The following is a 15,864-nucleotide window of genomic DNA, read 5'->3' as shown; positions in this document are numbered from 1 at the left end:
TCTGACTCTTGGCAACCTTATGGACTGCAGCCCGCCAGGCTCCTCTGTCCATGGCCTATATGTTCTTGTTAGTCTCTCAAAGAATTCAAGTTCATCACCAAATTTACCCTGCAAGGTACAAAATAGATAAAAGGATATGGATAATATGGATATAAAGGATGATATGCATTTCTAGCTCCTGAAAACTGAAATGGGCTTCCAGGTGGCGCTAGTGGTAAAGAAACCTCCTGTCAGTGCAAGAGACATAAGAGACTCGGGTTCCATCCCTGGTTCCGGAAGATCCCCTAGAGGAGGAAATGGCAAACCACTCCAGTGTTCTTGCCTGGAGAATCCCCATGGACAGAAGAGCCTGGTGGGCTATAGTCCATAGTGTTGCATAGAGTTGGACAAGACTGAAGTGACTTAGCATGCATGCAGGCACGAAGACTGAAATGTGTTTACTGCCTATCTTCCTCCTAATGCCCTCAAGCTAGTACAGTAGTCTCTAACAAGGTTAGAAGGAAGGTCAAGCTTTCACTTCTCTAATAAGTGAATAAAAGAGGTAGATAAATCCTCTTAAGAGTTTAAAATTTTGTTAAGCAGAAGAAATTAACTGAACTGATTCTAAGACCATGAAAGTGACCATTTTACATCATTATAGACCACAGCCACACCCACAAATATTCTCTAATGACTGATATTACTATACTTTTCACCCCTGTGTATGACAATCCCTCCTACAGTTATGAGGATTTCCTATGAACTGATCAAATTGATTGATTAATTGATTGGGTTAGACAGTTCTAACCCAATTTCTCTTCACCTCCCCTCAGAGGTAGGGGTATCTGATACTTTATATTCCCAGTCTCCAGGCTCCCAGACCCCTGGAAGTAAGCCCACATGGCTCATTTAGACTCAGATAGAAAGAACAGACAAGTTAGCTTCAAACCAACAACAAAAGGGGCTTCAGTGCCTCCCCTCTCCAGCTGCCCTAGAACTGAGAGCAGGGCCAGCATTACAGATCCGTGGCTGTGTGTGCCATGTGCTTGGTTTAATGCCCTGATGTCACTGTCCTGAAATTCTTAATTACTTTTGAACATGGGGCCATGCATTTTCATTTTGCTCTGAGCCCTACAAATTATGTATCCAGTCCTGAAAGTCAGTTATTCATGAGAAAAGCAGACACATGCTAAATCAGCTTTGGTCCTCTTCTGTTCCCCACCCCCCTCCCCCGTTTTGTCATCAATTTCCCTGGTCTTCTGCTCCTGACGTAGCAGATAGAAAGGGAAAATGTAAGGGAGAATTGAAAAGGATATATTTTTCTCAGTGCATGGGTGCTAAGTCATGTCAGTCGTGTCCGACTGTGCAACACTACGGACTGGAGCCCATCAGGCTCCTCTCTCCATGGGATTCTCCAGGCAATAATACTGGAGTGGGTTGCCATTACCTCCTCCAGGGGATCTTCCTGACCCAGGGATGGAACCCATGTCTCTTACATCTCCTGCATTGGCAGGCTGGTTCTTTACCTCTAGTGTGACCTAGGCATAAGTAATCAGTTCAGGGTCATTATTCTGCACTGCCTTAGGAAAGATGACGTTTCTTCAGGTTTTCTTTTCAAGGAAGGGAGAGACAATCTTGTAAGATGAAAAATCATTTTGTATGTGCAAATGTGGTCTGTGTGTGTGATATGTGTGCATGTATTAGAGAAGTGGCATCTACTGTGTGCCAGATCTTGCAAGAGGAACTTGCATTCATTCATTCCTCAGAACAAACTATGAGGTAAATATCACTATTATCCCAACGTACAGATGGAGTAAACAAAGCTTAGAAAGATTAAATAACTTGTCCCATATCCCACTGCAGGCCAGGGGCACAACTGGGCTGACTCCAGACCCAATCTAACCATAAATCTCATGCATTCCACCACTAGGCTATGCGGCCTGGGCTTGGCAGGGAGAGGGCAGGGGACGGTTAGCAGGTGATTTCCATGGGAAATAATTATTAAGTGCTGATGATGTGCCAAGCAGTTTATGTCTATGTACCCATTTAATCCTTGTAATTCTCTGTGAGATGATGCTTTTTCATTTCCATTGTACAAGTGAGAGGAAACTGAGGCATAGAGAGGTTACATAAATTGTCAGAGATCACACATTTCCAATCGTGTTGGAAATCGATTTTTAAATCACACTTTAAAGTGATTTAAAAAGATTCTGAACTTTTAACCAATACCTTATTCTGCCTCAAGGGAGGAGAAATTACCTAATAGACTATAACCCAAGATCTCTTCTGATGATAAAGAAGCATGGAAAGATTTACCCTGTTCTTGACTTAAAATCAGCCCTTTTCCTGAATTGACACGAGAATGCCCTGATGTATTTCCCACGACCCACCACCCAGACACTGAAAAACAGAATACCTCCCCGCCCCCGCCCCCCATAACCAGTTACCATGTCTTTATCTCCCCCTGTCTCCTCCAGTATTCCACTATTTCATGAACACATGCCTTTTTCCCTTCTCCCTCAGTCTTCAAGGGTCTTTTAGCAGCAATACTTGACTGTTGATGTAAGAGACACAAGAAAGTGGGTATTCAGCCCACATATGTTGATGGCCATCTCCTCACTTTGCCCACCAAGCCACACTGCCCTTCCTCAGCATGGGACCTGCTCAACTAGAGCAAAACCAGTTTACACAAAACAAGAGCAATGGCCTGAGAGGAACAGTGGCCAGTGGGAGAATTTCCAGATGAATAAAATGACCTTCAGGTCCTCCTGTGTTTTTTTCAGCCCACGATCTCCCCCTTAGTCTTTGCTACATCGAGCACCTTTTTTAAACAAGAAAACTGTTGCTTTCTCTTCCCAGAGTAGCCACAGCGGAGGAAACCACACACTGACCTATATGTAGAGAAGACCTTGACATATGTGGTTTTGAAATGTGCTAGTTAAGCAGGGGTTGGGTCACTAATCTTAGTATCGCCGGATTATTTCACTGGTTTTTCGTGCAAGTTCTAGAGATAGGAGGGGTTTTTCCCTGATGGGGTGTTGAGGAAAAAGAAGAATGAAGAAGGGGAATTACTCGTGACATTCACCTTCCCACTCTATCAGTGGTTTGGTAAAATAATTTCAAAGGACAATGCTCAATAATATTAAGAGTTTTGACCTCCAAAATGGACTGAACTGCTATAATGTAGCATTCAGAAACAAGGTTGAAATACTTTCCCTGCAAAACCCCTGCTGCTGCTGCTAAGTCACTTCAGTCGTGTCCGACTCTGTGCGACCCCATAGACAGCAGCCCACCAGGCTCCCCTGTCCCTGGGATTCTCCAGGCAAGAACACTGGAGTGGGTTGCCATTTCCTTCTCCAATGCATGAAAGTGAAAAGTGAAAGTGAAGTCGCTCAGTCGTGTCCAACTCTTCGAGACCCCATGGACTGTAGCCCACCAGGCTCCTCCATCCATGGGATTTTCCAGGCAAAACCCCTAGAGTGAGCCTAAAGCAGCTTTTCAGTAAGTATCTGAATTAGTAATAACTTGTATTTGTTTCTTAATTTCATGGATGGACTTTTTCTTCCTACTTCCTTAGTCACACTATAAGCTACGTAAGGGAAGGAACACTTTCATAATTCTGTTGCACAATTAGTTACACATTTCACAATTCTGAGCATATTATAGAAATCTACAATCAAAGATATCCAAGAAAAATCTGGGAGAAATAGATTTCACCAAGAGATTGTGGCAGTTTTCCTTGAAGCACTTGGGACATCAGAACTTTTCCAGGTTTTCAGGGGTACAAACTGTTAGTCTGCTTAGCCATCTTGAGATGGAACAATGCTGTGTTTGGGGTTTATGATAAGAAAAGGAAATTACACATTGGGTTCTTCAAATCAGACATTTAACTGCATAAGGATTATAAGTGAACAAAGAAACTAGGTATGAGTACAATTTAAAAGGGAAATACCAACCAGAGAAGTTTAGATTGGACAAAGTTCTACTCTCTTGAGGTGTGCTCTTCATCTTTGGGGCCCAAATGAATTTAAGAGAAGTAAATGTTAACTCTCACATCCTACTTTTTAAAATAATAAGCTTTCACATTTGCATGCAATTTTATATTTTTCAAAGTATTTTCATATCCATTATAAAATTAGAGTTCATGGGGACTTCCCTAACTTTATAATGGATATGAAAAGACTTTGAAAAATAAAGAACTGAATGCAATGTGAGTTTCCCTGGTGGGTCCAATGGTTAGGACTCCACCCTTCCACTGCAGAGGGTACAGGTTCAACCCCTATTGGAGGAACTAAGGTCTTACATGCCTCATGGTATGGCTAAATAAATACAATTAAAATTGAATAAAATTTTTAAATAAAACTTGAGTTCATGTTGATCTAAAAATCTTGCTGTTCAGTCGTTCAGTAGTGTCCGACTCTTTGCGACCCCATGGACTAAAGCATAGGCTTTCCTGTCCTTTACCATCTCCCAGAGTTTGCTCAAACTCATGACCACTGAGTCGGTGATATCATCCAACCATCTCATCCTCTGTTGTCCCCTTTGCCTCCTGCCTTCAATCTTTCCCAGCATCAGGATCTTTTCCAATGAGTCTATGGGGTCGCACAGAGTCAGACATGACTGAAACAACTTAGCAGCAGCAGCAGCAGCAGAGCTCGCACCTGACCAATAGAAGCACCATCTGACTTAATGACCTTGATCTTTTTCCTGACATCTGAGATCCTGAGGAATGAAATGGAGTGATAAATTTAGTTGTTTCTAATATCTTCTGCAGTGTATAATCTTGGGAAATATTGCTTTGTTAGGTCTTTCAGTAGTTTTAAGTTTTATTCTGCACCACCTATAGATCCTTATGTGAAGCCTCTTCTATTAGAGAGCCTACTGTTTCTAAGACAGGACCAGCCAAAAATCTCGGTTTTCTTTTCTAGCACATATGCTGGTTTCTATTTGAAAAGTGACATTTATTTACACCCTGTGGAGCTCTTATCTTGCTGTAATATTCATTCCACATTAACCTAAAGGTCAGAACTTAGGGGGAAATGTATCTCACAGATATCTGACAAAAAGCACCAAAATAAAAGAAAAATGCTGCCAGGACAGAAACTATTCCCCTCTCATAATTAATCAGAAAATAGTAACAATGTAACCAAATACTAACAAGTGATTACACCCACAGGTAGCATTTACACAAAAAGGAACTTTGCCACGTGATATAATCCAAGGCCTTTCAGGAAAATGTGTAAGTGTGAGTTCTGCCTTAGAAGACCCTCAGATGAATTACCACATATCTGTTTCAGGTTCTAAATTTGATTAATTCTTTAACTACAAACTGAGTAGCAATCTACTGGGTAAAGTATTATTCATAAACACCTTATATAATCCTCATAAGAACTTCATGGAATAAGTTTTATTGCCTTGATTTTTCAAATGATAAAATGAAGTTCAAAAAGTTAGATGATTCACCTAAAGTCACACAACCTGTAAAAGGAAAATCCAGAACTTCCTCTGGGGTCTTGAGATCCAAATTGAATTCCCTTCCCGCTGAACTGGGACTGGTTTCCACACATGTGGGCACAATTTCTTTGTGTCCAGACAATATAAGCAGGCTACTGGTCAAGTTGTGACTGAATAATTTCATGTACAGGCACAAGAAAAGGAAGAGAGAAAGTAGAAGAGGGAGTGATGTAGCAGAAGGAATTTCTCAAAGTTTAAAAACAGCAATGGTTTCTAAAAAGTTGAATTAAAGATAAGAAGCAGTTTTCTTTAAAACTTTCTTTTAATAGTTCTTCATGCTTCATTGTCTTTATCTGTCTTATTTATTCAAATTTAAGATCTTTTAATTTCTAACCCAGTGTACCAATCAGGAAGTAACTGGTATCAATTCTTAAGAGAAAAAAAATTGTTTATACAGCATGAAATTTAGATCATATATTTCTAGAATTGTATAAATTTGTCTGGAATTAAATAATTTTCCTGCTCTCAGGGGGGTCATGTGCAAGTTAAATTAAGCTCTCTGAAGGCTTTTTTTAATAATGTCAAATTTGGCTGAGAATCATTTCTTGTTTAATTGTCCCTAATTTCTTCCATGTTTAATGATATCCAGATGAAAAAAAAAATTCTTCTGGTTGTTTTAATGAAGGAAATCATCACTGAATATTAATAATTTACTAAATGTGGTGCTGATTAGAAGGAAAATAGGAAAAATTAGAAGATAGCCAGATTATGAAAGATCCAACTCAAACTACACCCTAAAAAATATGTTCTCTTAAAGAAATATCAATGCATTTTTCAAGGCTGTTATGCCCACATCACATCTTTTTCCTAATTTCTTTACCCCTGTAGATTATAGTCACCTATGGGTATTTCACCCCCATTTCCAATTAAAATCACAAAAGAATCACAGAATCTAATAACCTGGAGTCAAAAGGAATCTCTCAGATGTTACTTGCTTCCAGGGTGTATTTAAAGGTAGCATTGATAGCTATTTGTTGCAACATTTATGAAGTTGGGATTCAAATTTTCTTTTTAAAAATAAGTTATGATTTGGAGATGGCAAATTCGGGTGAACCAAGAATCCCTCTGATAAACTTCACATCCAAATTCAGCTTGTTAGAAGGAAGGGGATGAGATAAAGGGATGAGAAGAGAGAAAATCCTTAATCTCCTTATAGGGAGTGAGTTACTATCAAGTACTGAAGTGGGGAAGGGATGTGTATGTCATATAGAGAAAAATCTATTGTGAAATCGGCATTAAGAGACATCATGGCCATAAGTAAAGTTTTAAGTTTCCCTATGACTCTGCTCCCCTTCCTGTAGGATATTGTTGCTGTAATAAGCCAGTCAGTGAAAAACAGCAGCTTGTTGACACTTTTTAAATGTGTGGTAATAGAGGAATGAGAAGAAAATAGTTTGTGTAGTCCAAGCCAACTCTCATATTTCAAAAGAAAAACAAAAAATATATAACTTCCAACACCTCATCCAAATCCTCTCAGCTCAGCTTCTCAACTAAAGGTACATGGTCCTTTCAAAGACTAATTTGGAAAACTTCACTTTGATTGGCCTGTTTCCATCAAGAAATGTTCACAGCATACATCTTCTGACTATGCAATGTCCACATGAGATAAATTAGAATGCTTATGAAACTCACCATTTTGAAGGAGTTGGACACCATATGGTTTGTTATTCCTGGATCCAGATGTACCTGTCTAGTAATCAGTTGAATTCTTCCCCTCTGCCACCCTTAACATGAAGAAAAGTCAATTCCTTCTCAGCTCTATGACCTTCTCTCTTCCCTGGATCTCACCCCATTGTCATCTTGTATCTTCACTCTTTACTTTCTTTCCGGCTTCCTCCATTCTCCAAAGCAGCCACTACACTCTTTTCCCTGCCAGTGTGATTAAGGCATGAAATCCAATTGACACACGATATTTCAATGAAGTCCATATTGATTGCCTGGTAACAAACAACAAAATATAAACAATACAGTCATCTTATCTTCTAGAGAAGTTAGGTCATTCATTAAATTTCAGTAGGCTATGAGCTATGCCTCTCCAAATGTCTGCAGTTACTTCAGTTCTAAATGTTAGAAAGAAAACAAATCTTTAAGGCTGGCCTTGCATGAAAGCCACTGACCCCTTCAATGTGATATGGGACCCTTGAAGGGGTTGGGGGAAGATGGCAGGGGTCTGAAAGATGAAAGAATAAATGCTGTAGAATCACAGAGCTACTAGAAACTTCAAGAGATCACTTGATCCAACTGCTTACATTTTACAGATGAAAACACACAGTGCCATAGACTTTTAAGAGGTTGTTCAAGATCACCATGCTAGCTAGAAGTTGCCAAGAGTTAATTCTCTGATGCAACAATATTTTGGCTTATTTTTTATTTATACTATTTCTATTTTTCTCCATTTTATTTATTTATTTTTTTGAATGTTGAATTTTATTTTTTTTTAATTTAAGTTTATTTATTTTAACTGGAGGCTAATTACTTTACAATATTGTATTGGTTTTGCCATACATCCACATGAATCCACCACGGGTGTACACGTACTCCCCATCCTGAACCCCCCTCCCACCTTCCTCCCTGTACCATCCCTCTGGCTCATCCCACTGCACCACCCTGTATCCTGCATCGAACCTGGACTGGTGATTTATTTCTTATATGATATTATACATGTTTCAATGCCATTTTCCCAAATCATCCCACCCTCTCCCTCTCCCACGGAGTCCAAAAGACTGTTCTATACATCTGTGTCTCTTTTGCTGTCTCGAATACAGGGTTATCGTTACCATCTTTCTAAATTCCATATATATGCATTAGTATATTGTATTGGTGTTCTTCTTTCTGGCTTACTTCACTCTGTATAATAGGCTCCAGTTTCATCCACCTCATTAGAACTGATTCAAATGTATTCTTTTTAATGGCTGAGTAATACTCCATTGTGTATATGTACCACAGCTTTCTGATCCATTCATCTGCTGATGGACACCTAGGTTGCTTCCATGTCCTGGCTATTATAAACAGTGCTGCGATGAACATTGGGGTACACGTGTCTCTTTCAATTCTGGTTTCCTCAGTGTGTATGCCCAGCAGTGGGATTGCTGGGTCACAAGGCAGTTCTATTTCCAGTTTTTTAAGGACTCTCCACACTGTTCTCCATAGTGGCTGTACTAGTTTGCATTCCCAACAGTGTAAGAAGGTTCCCTTTTCTCCACACCCTCTCCAGCATTTATTGCTCGTAGACGTTTGGATTGCAGCCATTCTGACTGGCGTGAAATGGTACCTCATGGTGGTTTTGATTTGCATTTCTCTAATAATGAGTGATGTTGAGCATCTTTTCATGTGTTTGTTAGCCATCTGTATGTCTTCTTTGGAGAAATGTCTATTTAGTTCTTTGGCCCATTTTTTGATTGGGTCATTTATTTTTCTGGAGTTGAGCTGCAGGAGTTGCTTGTATATTTTTGAGATTAGTTGTTTGTCAGTTGCTTCATTTGCTGTTATCTTCTCCCATTCTGAAGGCTGTATTTTCACCTTGCTTATAGTTTCTATTTTTAAAAGGGGAGTCATACTATTAATACCACACCAATCATATGCTATATGGCACATAACCAAATTCCTTTTTCTTCTACCCTGATATTAATAACTAGACCTCATTTTTTACCCACTTCATATCTTACCATTCTCTATTTTTCTGGAATACATGTGACCTACTAACCTCATTTCATCTCCTTGGTTTGGTGAATTTGGAAGTGACTTCTGGCCCCACATTGGGCTCTGACCTTGTACCTGATATTCATTCAGTCTCTACTTAAACTTTTATCTCAACATACAATGCTCCAAAGTGCTTCCATTCTCTATCTTCTCAACTTTGTTCCTCCAGTCACTTCCTAGTTCAGTTCAGTTGCTCAATCGTGTCCAACTCTTTGTGACCCCATGAACCACAGCATGCTAGGACTCCCTGTCTGTCACCAACTCCCGGAGTCCACTCAAACCCATGGCCATTGTGATGGTGATGCAATCCAACCATCTCATCCTCTGTCGTCCCCTTCTCCTCCCACCCTCAATCTTTTCCAGCATCGGGGTCTTTTCAAATGAGTCAGGTCTCCACATCAGGTGGCCAAAGTATTGGAGTTTCAGCTTCAACATCAGTCCCTCCAATGAACACCCAGGACTAATCTCCTTTAGGATGGACTGGTTGGATCTCCTTGCAGTCCAAGGGACTCTCAAGAGTCTTCTCCAACACCGCAGTTCAAAAGTATCAATTCTTCAGCCCTCAGCCTTCTTTATAGTCCAACTCTCACATCCATACATGACTATTGGAAAAACCATAGTCTTCACTAGATGGACCTTTGTTGGCAAAGCAATGTCTCTGCTTTTTAATATGCTATCTAGGTTGGTCATAACTTTCCTTCCAAGGAGCAAGCATCTTTTAATTTCATGGCTGAAGTCACCATCCACAGTGATTTTAGGGTACTCAGAAATAAGTTAGATAGAGCCCTGTTTCTCTCCCAATCCCTGTCTGAGCTTGCATAAATCCCATAGGATGGATGCTACATTTGAAGGGATTCAGGGGACAAATGATCAGTACGGATTCCTTGTACTGGGTACAACTCCTGGATTACAGATCCCTCATAACAAGGACCTCTACCCAGAAGCCCTAGTGTAAGTCTGCACATCAACAACTCTGACCCCTGAACCAATGCAATGGAGAGTCACAAAAATCTGAGTTGCCAAACCCTCAACAACCAATATTCCCTCAAAAATGTAACCCAGATTTTCCTGGTGGTACAGAGGATAAGAATTTGCCTGCCAATACAGGGGACACAGGTTCGATGCCTGGTCCAGGAAGATTCCACATGCCCCTGAGCGACAAAATCTTGTGTGCCACAGCCGTCCGCCTACAGCCTATGCTCTGCAACAAGACAAGCCACCACAACACGTAGCCTGCACACTGCAGCTAGAGAGTAGCCCTCACTTGCTGCAACTAGAGAAAGCCCAGGTGCAGCAACAAAGACCCAGCACAACCAAAAGTAAGTATATAAATAATCTTCATTTATATATGTATATAAATCTCCATAAGCTATCTCAAGCTATGACTGACTCTAAAAGAACTGAAGTGTGTTTACTTACAGGATCTCTCCAGAAGGCATCTGGGACCAGGTGTCTCCACCATACTGGAGCCCACTATACTTCACCTTTCTAATGTCCCTCCTCCTGTGTTTGAAGCCCCTTTGTGGTCTAATCTCTCCTATGCGTCCACCATTAGAGCTACTCTGTGCTGCCCCTCCTTCATGCCCTCCCTAACAATCCTTTTCTACCGGACCTCTCCTCATTGTCAATCACTCCTCAGACACATCTACAACTGTGTCCCTCAGAATTTCTCTAGATTCAAAAGACTAAAGTCAGTCACCCAGTCTCTTTTACTCTTCCATTTCTCTCACTCAGCTACCCTCCCTATACCTGCTTTTCATCTTAACCAGATCCACCAATCTAATAACCCAATCAAGTTTCTCCCAGTTAGCCCTTTCAGACTCACTTCCTTCCCTATCTGGCATATTGCTCTAAATAATAAAAAGCACAGTACACCATTCCTGGGCAGTCTTGTCCATTTCTATTGGAGAAGACAATACCAGATATTTTGTCTCCAACCCAGATCTCCTTCTTAAACTCTAGGTTGAGGCATTAAAGTAACTGGCCTTTTCATAGACACCAAAAACTCAACATCTTCATAACTGACACAAGACTATTTTTCCTAATAGTCTTGTTTTCCTGAAATAGAGAGAGCCTCTTGCATCCAGTAGGGAGAGAACTACTTCCATCAATACAATGACAACTGCCTGGCTGTTGAACAACCTAAACAGAAAATCCAAATCATAAAGTATGCTTCCTGACTGCTTTCCCCTGCTACTGATAACTTAAGAATGCATAGACTTAGACCTTTGGGCAGTTATTTAACAAAAACTTTTAAGTAGGGCTGCTTTCAGAAAACAGGGATAAAGTTAACCCAAAAGATTGCAGCTCTAAAAGCTACCCACTGTCTTAAACATGTTGTTTGGTTACCCACATGTTGGTCTTTCCACTGTGAATCATGATAGATTTGCTCTCTCATATGATCTGATAAACTGCCTTCAACTCTTTAGTCTGGTATTTCAGATACAGCTTGCCTATCATCTTTGCTCTTTGAATAGTTTTTGTTCAATTATCCAGTCCAAGCCACACCTTCCTTCTAAGTAATTTTCCTCTTGTCTGGTGACCAACCTAAGAAATCAATTTGTTGTTATTCGGTTGCTCAGTCATGTCTGACTCTTTGCGACCCCATGGACTGCAGCACACCATGCATCCCTGTCCATCATCATCTCCCGGAGCTTGCTCAAACTCATGTCCATCAAGTCGGTGATGCCATCCAACCATCTTGTCCTCTGTCATCCCCTTCTCCTTCTGCCTTCAATCTTTCCCAGCATCAGGGTCTTTTCTAATGAGTCAGCTCTTTGCATCACATGGCCAAAGTATTGGAGCTTCAGTTTCAGCATCAGTCCTTCCAATGAATATTCAGGATTTGTTTCCTTAGGATTGACTGGTTTGATCTCCTTGCAGTCCAAGGGACTCTCAAGAGTCTTCAAAAGCATTAATTCTTTGGTGCTAAGCCTTCCTTGTAGTTCAACTCTCACATCCATACATGACTACTGGAAAAACCATAGCTTTAACTATATGGATCTTTGTCAGCAAGGTAATGGTTGCAAGTTTGTAACTAATTTAATCTTTACTTCTTCTTTGCCTGAGTCCTTCACTAGAATGGAAGTTCTGTAAAGTCAATAATATTTTTATTTACCATGTTTTTATCTTCAGTGCTTGTAACAATAGTTGGTGCATAGTATGTGGCCAAAATAAATATTTGTTGAGCACATGGAAAGAAGTGAGATGGCTTTCAGGCTTGTAGATGGTGACTAATAGTTGAAGAAGAAAAATAGGATGGGACTTAAGACCTTTAGCAGCTTAAAACTAAGAAAAATTAAAATAATACTAGGAAGGAAAAAGTCAAAGTATAGATATCTGTGGGGTTGCACAGAGTTGGACATGACTGAAATGCATAGGACAAGTTTCTGCCCAGAGGCAGAGACCTAAAGGAAACTAGATGATTAAAAGGCTCAGGAAAACCATGCCTACCTAGGACTTCAAAGCAGAAGTAACTCTCTGACCATAGCAATAATAAGATTTGGAAAGGACTTTCACATGAACAAGATCAGACATGAGCTTTTTCGGGAAGGGGGATTTGGAGGAGAGCACCTTTTTGTTTCAGCACCAAAGATAAACTCCGAGACGTGTTCTTGTCTGAGGAACTGAGATTATCATGGACTTTTTCAACCTCTTATCCTGTATGGACAATTGCATCTCCTTTCCTTTCTGGAGAACTTTTTTCTGATCTCAGTTTCCCCCTATTTCCTTATAGATCTGGTTCTGCTGATAATTCAGTTTCTCTTGCTACCTCTTTCTCAATGTCTCTGTTATCTATAAACTTGGCCATTTCCTTCTCTCCTAAATGTATTAACCTAATATTACACAGCATCCACACAGAAGAAGGACATGGCAACCCACTCCAGTATTCTTGCCTGGAGAATCCCATGGACAGATGAACCTGGCAGGTTACAGTCCATAGGGTTGCAAGAGTTGGATACAATTTAGCAACTTCACCACCACCACACAGCATCCATGCAAGACTCTTTCCTAATTCTTATCCTCCTCTTTGAGGTCAAGCTTATAGAAGGAGATTATGCCTCCTGTATAATTTTTTTTCCTTCAGGTCCCATCACTCAATAGAAACCCACTCTAGCAATACCAACAAAACCCCTTAACTTGTCAAATGCAAAGGGCTATTTTCAATGCTTACCTAATTGATTATGCTATCACATTGTTTCCCAAAGAGAATTCCTTGGGTTCTAGTTCTTTGTGCTATTATTCAGACTAGTTATGTGAGAAAAACAGGGAGAGATTTAAGGTCAAATAAGCTTTGGAAACATTACATTAGAAATTAAAATGTATAGGTTTCTTAACATCAACACTTTTCAAAGACATTAATATGCTAAATTGTTGTGTGATTCTGCAAGAAAAGTAAGTAGACTTCAGCATTTCTCTCACTTAGTTGCCCACAGAATCTTTTTCCAAATAGTATTTCATGGGAGGATTATTCCTTGGAATAGCCTTTGAGAAACACTTCTTATCCTTTGACATAGGTGACCACTACTTTCAATATTTTTTCCTCCTCGGATTCTATGATATGCTGTTTCTACTCTCTTCTTTCTGTTCTCAAACTTTGCTTCCTCTACTCAACCCCTAAACTTTAGTTTTTTCCTTGCTTTTGTCCTAGGTCTCTTTCTATGTTCTTTTTGAAAGTGAAAATGTTAGTCGATCAGTCGTGTTCAACTCTTTCCAACTCCACGGACTGTAGCCAGGCTTCTCTAGCTACAGGCTTCTCTGTCTGTGGGATTTTATGGGCAAGAATACTGGAGTGGATAGCCATTCCCTTTTTCAGGGGATCTTCACAATGAATCCGGGTCTCCTGCATTGCAGGCAGCTTCTTTACCATGGGTGATCTCATTTGCCATCTTGATTTTAGTATTTACTATGAAGTGATGATCCCCAAATCTATATTTTTAACCAAGATCTCTCCACTGCATTCTCCACATGCCATACAAGGTCTCCTTAACATTTCCACTTGAATATATTCCAAATTATCTCTAACTCAGCATGTGCAAAGTTTTCCCCCAAACCCCAATCCTTTTCTTGTGTTTCCTATTGCATTGAGAAGCACCACTAGTCATTAAATCATCTAAGTTAGAAATCATCTAAGATTTTCCTGCCTTGCTCTTCACATATTCAGTTCAGTTCAGTCACTCAGTCGTGTCCGACTCTTTGAGACCCCATGAATCACAGCACACCAGGCCTCCCTGTCCCTCACCAACTCCCAGAGTTCACTCAAACTCATGTCCATCGAGTCAGTGATGCCATCCAGTCATCTCATCCTCTGTCGTCCCTTTCTCCTCCTGCCCTCAATCCCTCCCAGCATCAGAGTCTTTTCCAATTAGTCAACTCTTCACATGAGGTGGCCAAAGTACTGGAGTTTCAGCTTTAGCATCAGTCCTTCCAATGAACACCCAGGACTGATCTCCTTCAGAATGGACTGGTTGGATCTCCTTGCAGTCCAAGGGACTCTCAAGAGTCTTCTCCAACACCACAGTTCAAAAGCATCAATTCTTTGGCACTCAGCTTTCTTCACAGTCCAACTCTCACACCCATACATGACCACTGGAAAAACCATAGCCTTGACTAGATGGACCTTTATTGGCAAAGTAATGTCTCTGCTTTTGAATATGCTATCTAGGTTGGTCATAACTTTCCTGCCAAGGAGTAAGCGCCTTTTAATTTCATGGCTGCAATCACCATCTGCAGTGATTTTGGAGCCCCAAAAAATAAAGTCTGACACTGTTTCCACTGTTTCCCCATCTATTTCCCATGAAATGATGTTATCAACCATCAAATCCTGTAAATATTCAAGCTGTCTTAATTGTACAGATATCTAACCTATTCAAATTCCTCCATTTATTGAGCAAATATTTACACACTAAGAACTAACTCTATGGGCTTCCCAGGTGGTGCAATGGTAAAGAATCTACTTGCCAAGGCAGAAGGCATGAGTTTGATCCCTGGGTCAGGAAGATTCTCTGGAGAAGGCAACACATTCCAGCATTCTTGCCTGGGAAAATCCCATGGGCAGAGGAGCTGATGGGCTACAGTCCATGAGATCTCAAGAGTTGGACATGACTAAGCAACTGAGCATGCATGCACTAACTACACTCCAGTCACAAGTCTAAGTACTTTGGACACAGCATCTAATGAAATAGATACCTTATACCAAAGGACCTATATTTTGGTAGTGAAAAAATAAACCGTATATAGGTGTTAAAGGCTGAATGTGACTCCCCCAAATTCACAAATTGAAGGCTAAACCTCCCAGTATCTCAGAATGTGACTCTATTTGGAGATAGGATCTTAATAGAGGTAGTTTAGTTAAAATAAAGTCATTGATGTGGGCCCTAATTGACTGGTGTCCTTATAAGAGGAGGAGTTTAGTGCACAGACATATACAGAGGGAAGACCATGTGAAGAAACATGGAAAAGATGGCCATCAGCAAGTCAAGGAATATAAGAAATCAACCGTACTGACACCTTGATCTTGGACTTCTAGTCTACAAAATTGTGAGAAAATAACTTTGTTGTTTAAGCTGCCAATCTCTAATGCTTTGTTTTGGCAGCCCTGGCAAATTAACCCACCATGTAAACAAATTTTTATAAAGAAAAATATCAATGATTAAAATTGTTGTGAAGGAA

At 40.3% G+C, this 15,864-nt stretch overlaps 1 long non-coding RNA gene across 1 annotated transcript in view; it reads right to left on the bottom strand.

The window, feature by feature from the left end:
* The window catches only part of LOC113906546, a 214,680-nt gene that overhangs the window by 108,172 nt on the left and 90,644 nt on the right, over positions 1-15,864 (bottom strand). The window contains exon 2 of the long non-coding RNA XR_003514914.1: positions 7,126-7,430. This is a non-coding gene — a long non-coding RNA (uncharacterized LOC113906546). The remainder of the gene's footprint in view (positions 1-7,125; positions 7,431-15,864) is intronic.

The sequence above is a fragment of the Bos indicus x Bos taurus genome, chromosome 16 (genome assembly GCF_003369695.1).
Source record: "Bos indicus x Bos taurus breed Angus x Brahman F1 hybrid chromosome 16, Bos_hybrid_MaternalHap_v2.0, whole genome shotgun sequence".
NCBI lineage: Eukaryota > Metazoa > Chordata > Mammalia > Artiodactyla > Bovidae > Bos > Bos indicus x Bos taurus.
Note: the sequence above shows the minus strand (reverse complement) of the source record. Positions and strands in the feature narration are given on the sequence as shown.